Source organism: Protopterus annectens, chromosome 1.part0 (assembly GCF_019279795.1).
Source record: "Protopterus annectens isolate FY-2018-M chromosome 1.part0, PAN1.0, whole genome shotgun sequence".
Classification (NCBI taxonomy): Eukaryota; Metazoa; Chordata; order Ceratodontiformes; family Protopteridae; genus Protopterus; species Protopterus annectens.
This window is the reverse complement of record NC_056725.1, coordinates 687,450,545-687,463,044: the sequence shown is the minus strand read 5'-3', so window position 1 is coordinate 687,463,044 and position 12,500 is coordinate 687,450,545. Positions and strand designations below refer to the sequence as shown.

The 12,500-nt window shown below is 37.6% G+C and overlaps 1 protein-coding gene across 1 annotated transcript in view; it reads left to right on the top strand.

The window, feature by feature from the left end:
* The window catches only part of LOC122793921 (latent-transforming growth factor beta-binding protein 4-like), a 2,484,519-nt gene that overhangs the window by 1,699,161 nt on the left and 772,858 nt on the right, over positions 1–12,500 (top strand). The window lies entirely within an intron of this gene.

Here is a 12,500-nt window from a genome sequence, read left to right as displayed (position 1 = left end):
TTTTTTTTTGATGAATTTCTTCTCTGTCATCACGTGCAGGGCTTGCGCAATGACATTAGTTTGACAGCCTGTCAGAATGTGGAGCCAAAATTTAGCTTAGTGCAGAGTCTGCATCATTCTTCTTCCAGGTAAATGAACATGATTTCTTTGTTCTCAGCTGGATGGATAAGCAAAGTGTAGTTAAGGCATCTGCACTTTTATTTTTGTTAATCTGAACAGAAAGTGCAATTCTGTACACTTTCAGTGTTGTTAAGCTTAACTTTACTTAGTCGCATGATTTCCGTTTCTGGAAAAAGCAGTCTGCACTACTTTGCATCCGACAGGTTTACAACATGATTTATTTTAGTTCTGTGCTAAGCTGGGTAAGTGTAACGCCAGTTTTAAGCTGTTTTAGTTCACTTGGTATTGGTAAGTGTAACTTGCATCCAGCAGAATTATTCAACACGATTTCTTTTTTTTAGCTGGATATTGGTAATGAAACGGCAGCTTATTTTAGTTAGCTGGGTATTGGTAAATGTAATGACAGCTTATTTTAGTTAGCTAGGCATTAAATGTAACGGCAGCTTAACGTTACTTAGCCGCATGATTTCTGTGTTCGGAAAAAGCAGTCTGCATTACTTTGCACACACTAGCTCTTTGACTGTCACTGCTGTGCTTTGTTTACCAGTCTGCATTACTTTGCATCGTTGTGCTTTTGATTGTTTCTAACCTGAACAGCATTTGCAGTTTGCACTTATTGCAGGGGTCTAGCAGTCTGCATTACTTTGCCTCCATGTTTCCGAACGGTAGTGAGCTGATCAGAACAGGAGCGATATGGCAGATATATTTGTAGTTGTGTGTGCGTGTGTGTGGTCACCTTAGGTGCACAAAGTAAGAGCCTAATCTACCCATACCACCACCAGTTCTCAACTGTCCAAAGTTTTACAGCAGTTACAACTGAATCCACTAAATAATGAGAGCCATTTCAGTTTCAGTCTTCCTATCTTTCAGGAAATGCATGCTAACACAAAACATTTTATTCTAGCAACTATTTTAATATTATACAAGCAATGTTTAAAATGTGTCCCTGGTTTTGGGCCTTTGCTCCCCCCCAATAAATTTTGGCTTTTCCAGATTTCTTGTGCTTCATGGTTCTTCACAGGGAGAGGAGTTTAGTGCTGCTTATGCCAAGTCTGTTTGTGTTTGTTTGTTGTTAGTAACACAACAGGTAAAATACTTGCTTTCACTGCAGAAGGTTGTGGGTTCTACTCCCACAATATTTAGATAGATTGCTGATACTGTCCTTTGTTGTACATTTAAATGGGTGGATGCTGCAGTACCAAGAATATCCTCTTTGGCAGAGATACCTAGTAACTATGAACCTGTTTATCAGTTTGCCATCCATTCCCTATTGCAGTATTACTAGCTTATCATTTTTAGGCAATTTATTCCTCAGGGGCAACAGGCATTTTATTTGTAGATGAAACAATGAAATATAAAGTTGTTTGCTAGCAGCAACCTCTTCATTAGTTACAGATCTCTTTAATGTGCAATTATTTAGATGACTTTTACTTCTGCAAAGATTATGCATATTTACTAATACTGATGGATTGTAGAAGTTTGAGCAGACTTTTATGATGGAAATGTTCTGAATTGGGCAGTTTTGCCATTATTGGTTCATGCGTTTTGTTTCATTGCTTACAGGAAAAATGTTCTTAACATTAAATTTACAACTCCCTCTAACAAGTGTGCTGTGTTATGCAAGGAATATAATTTTATACAATCAGGAAGGTGTATCAAATAACACATGTATGTTTCCTGTGCAAGGGGTCTATGATTTGAAAACAGCCCAACGGTAATCTTTGTCCACCAGTGGCTAGATGCTTTTGCTTTGAATGTGGGTTTCAATGCTGTTTCAATGAATGTGAGTTTCAAGCGCAGAGTTTTAATGCCAAGTCTATTTTCATTGTGAGACTGTATTGCTTTGTTTAGCAGATGACATGATGTCTATTAGTGTTTGTGCTATAAATGTAAAAATAAAAGTTTAAAATTAAACCCAAATAATCATTGGAGAAGTAAAGCAGTATGCACGTTACAGTGTTTATGGTAAATGAGCTGAAACAGCCAAGTAATGGGACATTGGAATGGCTGGAGGGGGAAGAGCTGTGTATGGGAGGCCCCCATTCAACCATGATTTTGTGAGGGGGGGGAGGGCAGCAAAAACTCTAGCTATGCCACTGATCAGTAGACCATGGAGAATGACTTGGCAAACTATAATATTCTTTTGCTAAGATTAAAATGTTGCCTACCAGTAAATGCCCTACTTTTACCACAAATCCCACATACTGCAAATCACCAAAAACAAAATCCTAAAATCATCTCCCTTCCCTCTGAACATCATTGCTACACATTTCATAAAAAAATGGATACCATTTACTACAGGGTCTGGGGGGGCAAATTTTGTTTGGCTGTTTTTCAGTTTGCGTTTGAAAGTTGGTATCCCACAATCCCATCGGGGTTTGTATAATTATGTATGCAAATTTTATGTTAATCCGCATACAGATTTGTACCTATTTTCAGGGGCCTTTGTCCAGATTTTTCATTTTTCCAGGTGGAGAGGTAACACTGGACAGAAGTGTAGGCTAATGTATTGTATTTAAAAGTATAAATAAAAGAAAAATTTCTCTGTTTCCATTACAGAAAATGAGAATAAATAAAACTGATATTAACATATGTAATACTTCAGTTTGGGTTTTGCTATTCATGAAATGCATGCCACAGAACTGATTGCACTCTAATTGAGTAAGAATGTGTAATTATTTGCATACCTGTATTTTTGGATTAAACAAATGTAGCACTTTCACTGTGACTGGACAAAAGTGTATGCACCAAGGATCAGAATACCCAAACTGCATTTGCCAAAAACATCTTGCTGAAAAACACTTTTTAAGTGCTTTTGCATGGTGGCAGGCCCCCACAATCCTGAACTTATATATCCACTGAGGTCACACTTAAAAGGAAAAGGGCACGATTCCCCCCAAAAGGGAATTACTTCTGGCACAACTCATCAAAGGTGATTTCCTATGGAGGAACTCTGATCATTGGCAAGCTGAAGCTTGGTCAAGCTTCATCCATCACTAGGGTAATATCGTGTGGCATCAGGGAGCAAAGCAGTCCTGAGGAAAACTACATCCTCATAGATGCACTTAGAATGTGTGGAAAATGATTTTTAGATGTGAGGGGCAACACAAGCAGAGAGAACTCAGTTGTGGAATCAAGTTGTGGCTGAAATAATGCAATTGGTGGAGGGAACAGAACCTTAGCACTGTGTAGGATTAGAGATGATGACATGGTGGGACATGTAAAAACAAAGGCTTAGGCATAATGCAATTACCCGTGCAAAAAAAAGGTGGTGAGCCTTTCACTGTCCAACCTTAACTGATGAGGATTATTTATTCTCTATAAGGGGTGATGACTTTGATGCAGATGAGGAGGATGGTTCAAGAATCATTGACACCAGTAGTTTCAGACACCAATATCCACATATAGGCTGTGCAAATGGTTAGTGTTTGACTGGCATTGTTAATTTCAAGGTAAGTGTATTTGCTTTCTCCCAGGCTAAAAGAACTAAGTTGGCATAAATGGGGGTACATACTGTCCCTATTGCAACTCCATAGGCTAGTTCATATGTGTATAGCATGTATGACTTCAGTAAAGGAAGATCTAATTGATTAATTCCAACATCTGGAGGAGATGTTTCTGGAGAGAGATTATGCCTTGCTATTCATTTGGAGTATTTGTAGGCCCATTTTTTCTGAATGAGATAAGACCTATGTCTCCCTGTTAGGATCAGGGTTTGGGAAGGATACCGTTACTCACAATAGTGATGATTTATTACATTTGTCTTCGCAGACCAAGTTTAATAGGGCTCTAATTGTTGAATATATGTGCTAGAAAAGTGAAGGATATTATTAAGAAGAATTGGATATTATTACTGCATTTGTCATGTACCTAGATATTCTAGATCTCAAACTTTGTTTAAAACTATTAATTTTAAACAGTTTACAGAGTTTAACAACCAATGTCAGTCAATTACTCCAATCAGTAAGGGGACAACTAAATTTGGTACATGTAAACAATTCCAATATATTATGGTTGAAGAGCAAATTATGCTAGATAACAGCATAAACAGTGTTATTAGACCATTGTAGAACTGCTAGGGTGGTACATATTTCCCTATGCAGTCATTGCCCAAGTTTCTACAAAGGGAAAACCAAACATGCACTACACAAATGGATATATGAACATTTACATAATATCAAGTTTTAAAATGCCAATAATGTATTTTACAAGCATTCCCTTATATGAGAGGATAATTGTCATTTTAAATTTGCCATCTTAGAAAAAGTTAATATTGACCCTAGGAGGGACTTGCATGTGGCAAGAAGGATGTTGCAACAGAGATTGTGTAAACACAACACTATGTAAGGAGCTGAAAAGCATTGGAAACATGAACCACAAAGCATTATTGGCAATGATGAAATTTATATCACACAGGATTGCCCATTACCAACAGTTCAAAAATAGGTGCAAGAAAACCCAATGTGGTAGTCCAAGAAAAAAGACAAAAGTTGTATTGATCATTAAAGTTGCTACACCCAAAGATTGTAGTCTCTTGCATACAGAGAGACACAAAGTCTTAAAATACTAGGATTTGCAAACGGAAGGAAAGAGAAAAATGCACAGCTAATTCCAGTAGTAGTAAGAGCAACAGGTCCAATAAAAAAGATCCTGCAGTCATATTTAGATATGCCACCAATACATATAACTACATATGAATTACAGGAGGAGGCAATTCTGGTACATTGCAGGTGCTGTGAAGAGCACTACTGGTTAACATCAAAGACTGAAGCAATACTAATTTAATGAATTGTAATTATGCCTTGACATAGGAATGGGGTCCATTCCCATTGAGGTTTGTAACCAACCTCACTATTTGGAGAAATTAAACAGGAAGAGGCAGTACAGTAAACTTGAGTGCCGAGTATCAGAATCATGGTCCCTGCCAGGATGCTAGGTTAACACCCTGATGCATCATACACTGCCTAGCAGTTGATGCAGTGGTAGCACTTCCTGTTATAGTACCGCCCCATGCATGGTCCAGAAGAGGCCTTTATAGCAACATGAGTACTTTTGCAATAAGCACCTCAGGGAAGCATGCCATAGTACTGGCTCAGACCTGTGGTAATACTGTGAATAGATATGCTCCATCCACATGTGCTGAGAGTATATTGAAAACTGCTGCAGTATCCTTGTGGCAGAAGCCAGTGAGATACCAAACATGTTCTGAGTGCCTCTGAAAGGTACTCATGACAAGCATAACCAGGGCTAAACATACCCTATTATCCACAGGTATAGGAAGCACTTTCCCTATACTCATGCCGCTTTGCAGACCACATATAATTACAGAGTAATATAATCAAGGTTTGTAATAGTTCCTCATTTAATCAGGTGGCTAAACCTTTATAAAATGCTACATATTAACAGTAAAATACAGTTAGATATGAAGTCACTCACTGAAATCTCCTTAGCAACTGATACCACTTCTCTCGATCTGCCATTCATATACCAAATCGGATGATGAATTTATGCATTTTTAATCTCCTTTCACTTTGAATATCATATTGCTCACCTTGTTTTGACCTAATTGTAAATACAGCATAGTACTTCAATCCTGGTTTGACAGTTATTTATTTATTTATTTATTTGTATAATATAATCTCTTTACAGTCTTGTTTATTTGTTGAAATGTGCATCTCTTCTCATATATGCTCTGAGCTGAAGTTGGTAATTTGTCTCTGCCTGGATTAACGAATATGACGTAAGCAGAAGTGATATTACAACCACAGATTAGGCATATGAATGGCAGATCGAGAAAACACTACCATAAACATTTTTACAAAAAATACACAAAAAAGCAACATTTAACATATCAGGAAATTATTTTCCAAAATGTAGATTTACTTTATCTAACAAAGAAGGTTGAAGTATATTTAAAACTAGAACTATTGTTCACCCCATTAAATTAATGTTTTGCATGATTTGAATAAAAGTAAGTTATCACCAAGCAAAACTGGAATATTAGCAGACTGTGTACATTATAATGGTGGTACTTAAAAATTCTAGTTGCTCATGCAGTTCAGTACAAGTGCATTCCAAATATGATGTAAGGAAAAAAAAGTCAAACAAAGGATTGTGCTTGTATGGAAACAAACTCCATCACTTTAAAATTAACAAATTGATATTTTTTAGCACGTAATTATTTTAATGGTTAACCAAATTAAATTGACTAATGGTAGTATTTTTACCAGCTTGCCTATTCTGGGGGGCACGAGAGTGATACAGGGCTATGCATCCCATGCTTACAAAATTTTGGGGGTATACACCAGCAGACCATGAATGTTTTGTATCATTTAATGTGCGACGGTAGGACAGGGAATTGAGTATAGCATATAAAAAAAAAATTCCCAAGTCCATGAGTATGATTGTGCATTGAGAAACCTCCATCTCCTCTCAGGCAATGGGTGGGGGGTAATTAGTGTATGCTTAACAGGGATATAGGAAATGCACATAGTGTATGCTCCACAAGGATTACGAAATGCACATAGACAGTGTATGCTCCACAGGGATATAGGAAATGCACATAGACAGTGTATGCTCCACAGGGATATAAGAAATGCACATAGACAGTGTATGCTCCACAGGGATATAGGAATGCACATAGAATATCCCTATTGAGCATACACTTTCTGTGCATTTCCTATATCTCTGTTCAGCATACACTGTCTATGTGCATTCCCTGTCTATGTGCATTCCTATATCCCTGTTGAGCATACACTGTCTATCTAAATGTCAATTTTTTCCAGGTACTGCCAACTGTTACATGCTGAGCAGCAATGCCTTATGGGATACAAGTACACTTTTTACTCAAGGTAAACAGCATTTTGGATAACAATGACCATGGTGATCATATACACAAGACAAAAACTCTATGCACTGAAGTCTTTCATCTGTCAGTCTGAGACTGCTGTACCTTTTCATCTGTCAGTCTGAGACTGCTGTACCTTTTCATCTGTCAGTCTGAGACTGCTGTACCTTTTCATCTGTCAGTCTGAGACTGCTGTACCTTTTCATCTGTCAGTCTGAGACTGCTGTACCTTTTCATCTGTCAGTCTGAGACTGCTGTACCTTTTCATCTGTCAGTCTGAGACTGCTGTACCTTTTCATCTGTCAGTCTGAGACTGCTGTACCTTTTCATCTGTCAGTCTGAGACTGCTGTACCTTTTCATCTGTCAGTCTGAGACTGCTGTACCTTTTCATCTGTCAGTCTGAGACTGCTGTACCTTTTCATCTGTCAGTCTGAGACTGCTGTACCTTTTCATCTGTCAGTCTGAGACTGCTGTACCTTTTCATCTGTCAGTCTGAGACTGCTGTACCTTTTCATCTGTCAGTCTGAGACTGCTGTACCTTTTCATCTGTCAGTCTGAGACTGCTGTACCTTCTTCGAATACCTCAGCTCTAGTTGAACTGCAAGAGTGTTTTTGAAATGTCAGTCACTTGCCAGAACATATTTCTTCTGAAAATGTAATTCACTTCCAGTTCATGGTAGACTTTTACTATCATTTCAGTAAACTGATGCACTTCTACAACTTTTTCAACATGCAGTCAGGGTCCTTAAATGATCATGTTATCAAGGCACAAGATACCAGTGTAAGTTCTTTGTGAAAAAAAAAAACAAGCTCACCTGTCTGTTCAGTTATAATACCTACAATCCACTTACAGCATCTCTTGAGTTGTATCTCTAAAGTACTAGTGCATGAGGTCAAGAACTATTTACTCAAGTGTCATGCAAACTACTTTTGTTTGAAGCAAAAGTTAGAAAAAACAGGAAACAGGTTACAGGGTGGTATGCTGTCTCTTCTCCCTTTATGGGGAGTCTGCACCCATATTCCCAATCTCTATTTAGACTGCTAGGAGGGTATACCAACACCATTGTGTCTTCTCTCTTTATGGGGAGTCTGCACCCATATTCCCAATCTCTATTTAGACTGCTAGGAGGGTATACCAACACCATTGTGTCTTCTCTCTTTATGGGGAGTCTGCACCCATATTCCCAATCTCTATTTAGACTGCTAGGAGGGCATACCAACACCATTGTGTCTTCTCTCTTTATGGGGAGTCTGCACCCATATTCCCAATCTCTATTTAGACTGCTAGGAGGGTATACCAACACCATTGTGTCTTCTCTCTTTATGGGGAGTCTGCACCCATATTCCCAATCTCTATTTAGACTGCTAGGAGGGTATACCAACACCATTGTGTCTTCTCTCTTTATGGGAGTCTGCACCCATATTCCCAATCTCTATTTAGACTGCTAGGAGGGTATACCAACACCATTGTGTCTTCTCTCTTTATGGGAGTCTGCACCCATATTCCCAATCTCTATTTAGACTGCTAGGAGGGCATACCAACACCATTGTGTCTTCTCTCTTTATGGGAGTCTGCACCCATATTCCCAATCTCTATTTAGACTGCTAGGAGGGTATACCAACACCATTGTGTCTTCTCTCTTTATGGGGAGTCTGCACCCATATTCCCAATCTCTATTTAGACTGCTAGGAGGGTATACCAACACCATTGTGTCTTCTCCCTTTATGGGGAGTCTGCACCCATATTCCCAATCTCTATTTAGACTGCTAGGAGGGTATACCAACACCATTGTGTCTTCTCTCTTTATGGGGAGTCTGCACCCATATTCCCAATCTCTATTTAGACTGCTAGGAGGGTATACCAACACCATTGTGTCTTCTCCCTTTATGGGGAGTCTGCACCCATATTCCCAATCTCTATTTAGACTGCTAGGAGGGTATACCAACACCATTGTGTCTTTGAATTAATACATGGCAGCTGTGTCTGCACATATGCATCTGGAACACAATTTGCTGAAGTACAGTCTAGCTCTTAAGGTACATTGCATGTGCTTCATTAAATGATTTTATGCATTCTTGCCATGCTAAAATTACTGTAGATACTACATCTTCATTATAGAAGCACTCAAGTTTGCTTTGATTAGATTAGATTAGATTTCCTTTGAATGCATCTGTTTAGAAATAATTGCACAACTGGCTTTGCATGTTTAGTGTAATAGCTTAAATATTATCTTCATCATCTAGCACTGTATTTATAATTTTTTTTATTTCAGATTCAGATGTCTGAACATCCCTTTCTGTGAAACCATTCACACTAAGGTGCCCAGATACATAAGTGTGATGCATAATTTCATTTTATTTAATGAAATAACAAACTCTGCTTATGTGAATTCAGTGCTGTTAATGTTAACTCTGTGTTGCAGAAAACAGCAAACCATTCATATAAAACACGTTCATCTGTTCTGAAACATGTTCACCATCTTGATGAAACTTGCTATGAATGAAGATGGAGAACTTCATATGGTCATTTTTATTCTGCCTCATGTGGTACACATTCTTTAAATGCTTTCTCTCCTTTGTCTAATATTTGTTACCAAATAAACCTTCATGCCAGGGGTCTTAATTTTCACAGTACCTGGATGATCCACTTTTTTTTTTTTCTTTAATTTTCATGGATTAATGACCCTGCTTCCCTATAGGACATAACCTTTCTCAATGGAAACTTTAAATTTTGTTATTTAATGCACCATTAAATTGTTAAGCTTTCATCGGAGATGTCAGCTTTTCATAATGAAGCTTAACACTCTGGAAAGTTCTATCAGTCCAAGGCATTCGTGTCACCTGACTGCAATTACATTTCCTACGGAAGACAATTTCTTCAGTCTGTCATTCCTTCTGTTTACCAACAGTAATGGAATTCTTGGGAGATCATCAATATGCCTATCTCTTAGATATTCTGTATTAAAAAATTAAACACACACTGCCAAAATTACAGGCTATCTGTCTTGGCAGTCTTGGGGAGCCCTAATGCTCATCAGACAATATTAACATTGAGTTACACTCTGTAACTATCTTAAGTCTTTGACACAAAGGTACAGGTGAACTTGTTTCACCCCAAAGCTCAAAGCTGGAGTTTGTTTTGCAGTTTGTTAGTATTTTCTGTGCTACATAAGAAGTTCTAGAAGCAGAAGAAAGGAATATTGCAGCTTCAAAACTAAATAGAGAACTGTGAACTCATGTATGTGGCAAGTTATAGTTTTTAGCTATAGTTTTATAATCTTCCTGCAAAAAAATTCCATCTTGTAAACTGATCACGTTCAGGTTTTAGTTAAAAAAAAAAAAAAAAAAAAAAAAAATCATTCTTTTATAAACCATAGTTACAAATGGAAATGAGCTAACTATTGCTACAGTTTATACCCTGCCTGAAGCACTACAAAAGTGCTTGGGTTTAGTTAAAAAAAAAAAAGATTTTTCTTTTACTTTTAAACTGTAGCAAACTACTTGCTGCAATGTAGCATGCAGTTGCCACAGTTTAGACCACACACAAAGCACTATAGCATTCAAGTTTGACAGCAAATGCAATACTGGCTTTTAAATTAGAGATCAGGATCAGTTGATGACACCCCAACACTTTGCTTGGGTCTCACCCTTACCTTAGCCACAGTACTGATACCAACTGTACTGTTTGTGCCTTGGATCAGTACCATATTTTTGCAACTGTGGCTGCTGATGAAATCAGTTACATAACATGCATATATTAAAAATTTAAAATCAACATATTATGGAAAGAATATTAATAGAAATTATGTTCTGATTACTGACAACACTATAGACTTGTTTTCAGCCACAGCTACTACTGAAAAACTTTGTCCATCCAAGGCCAGTCTTCAAAGTTGCCATAAGCAACGAAGTTCTTCATCATTGAAGTATCTTGTCACACTTGTGTGACCTTACCATTTGCAAAACAGCATGTGGTACATAAAGTACCAATTAGGATCTTCATTCTAACAGTGAATATTTTTGGTCTGTGTTAAAAGGGACATGTGCAGAAATCATTTTCCTCCACAGTAAGATGACTGAGTTATCTTTAACCTCAGTGACATCACCTCAGAGAAAAGGTGTTGATGCATCAATGCACTTTAATGGCCGTTTGGTGCAAATACACAGATACACGTCCATTGAAGTCTGTGGTCTCATGTCTAACATGACATCACATGGCCAAAACAATATATTTATTTGGGCCATGATGTTTATGAAAACTTTCCTTTTTACTAAAGAAATGGTCCAAATAAATAAATAAGGGTAGACTATGTGCAAATGCATCATCTTCCTTAAGTCATTAGATGTGGCAATGCAGTGCTTCACTATGACGTGTCACTTTAACAAGATCAATACCTCAGTCACCCGCCTCACCAAAGGTATTTAGTGCTTCTGAGTGTATCCACTGCAGAAGTAGCGAACTGTCTTTCATTTCATTTCCAATTTATGTCTTCCTTTTTCTTATACATAACATTTTGATTTACAAGACGGATCTCTTGGCTACTTACCTGGAAGACAGTATGTATAACTCATTTCAATTCTCCTACTTCCTATGATTTGGCAGCATGCTTACAGTTTATAGGATTACATGTCTGACTTGGCAACACATGAATTAGTGAAACAAAAAGATCTGGAGGGTTCCTTATGACATGTTCAGCTATGTTTTCAGTTCAGCAATAGTGTAAGGAAAGATACAAATTGCTGATCACAGAATAACAATTGCAGTTAGCAGTCTGAAAAATACTCCATGGACATTAAAGTGTATTCGTCATATTTGCAAGTGCCTTTGTTTTGCAGTTAACTTGAAATGGTTTTATGTTTGTGTCATGCCTTTAAACACATTTTACAGTATGTGGTCATTAAACCTGAATTATGCAATGACTGGCTATTAATATTCAAACACGAGCATGCTGATTGGCCAGCCCAACCAGTATGCCCATTGTAAATCCGAGAATAAACCAACAGGAAAAGGTCTGGTCACCCTGATTTTTTTTCCCATTAGTATATCTCACAATTTTTTTTCACTTTTCTTTCTTTAAAACAGTCAAAAAAAGAAAACGGAAGACTTGAAATGAACGAGAGATGGCGCAGACAAAAATAAAAGGATAATCAGGTAAGTTCTGCAAAACTATAGAAACTTACCTGATTATCCTTTTATTTTGTCTGTCCCGGCTCTCCCTCATTCGTTAAGTCTCCCAGTTTCTTTCAATGGAGATCTTCCTTTGCACAGCACTGATGTACTGCATAAGCATGGAAACACAAGTCCTGTACACATGCACAGTATATTAGAAAAAGCCCAAGGATACCACAAAACTGCAGAAGGGTAGCACGGAGGCATTATATAAAGACATTATTTAAGTAAATTAGGTATTTTTCTTATATAATGTCATTGTGTAATAGCAATAATGTGGTATATTGAAATTTACTCATGGTTGACTTTATTTAATCACTCGGGCTTCGCCCTCATGATTAAACCACACCAACCATGGGTAA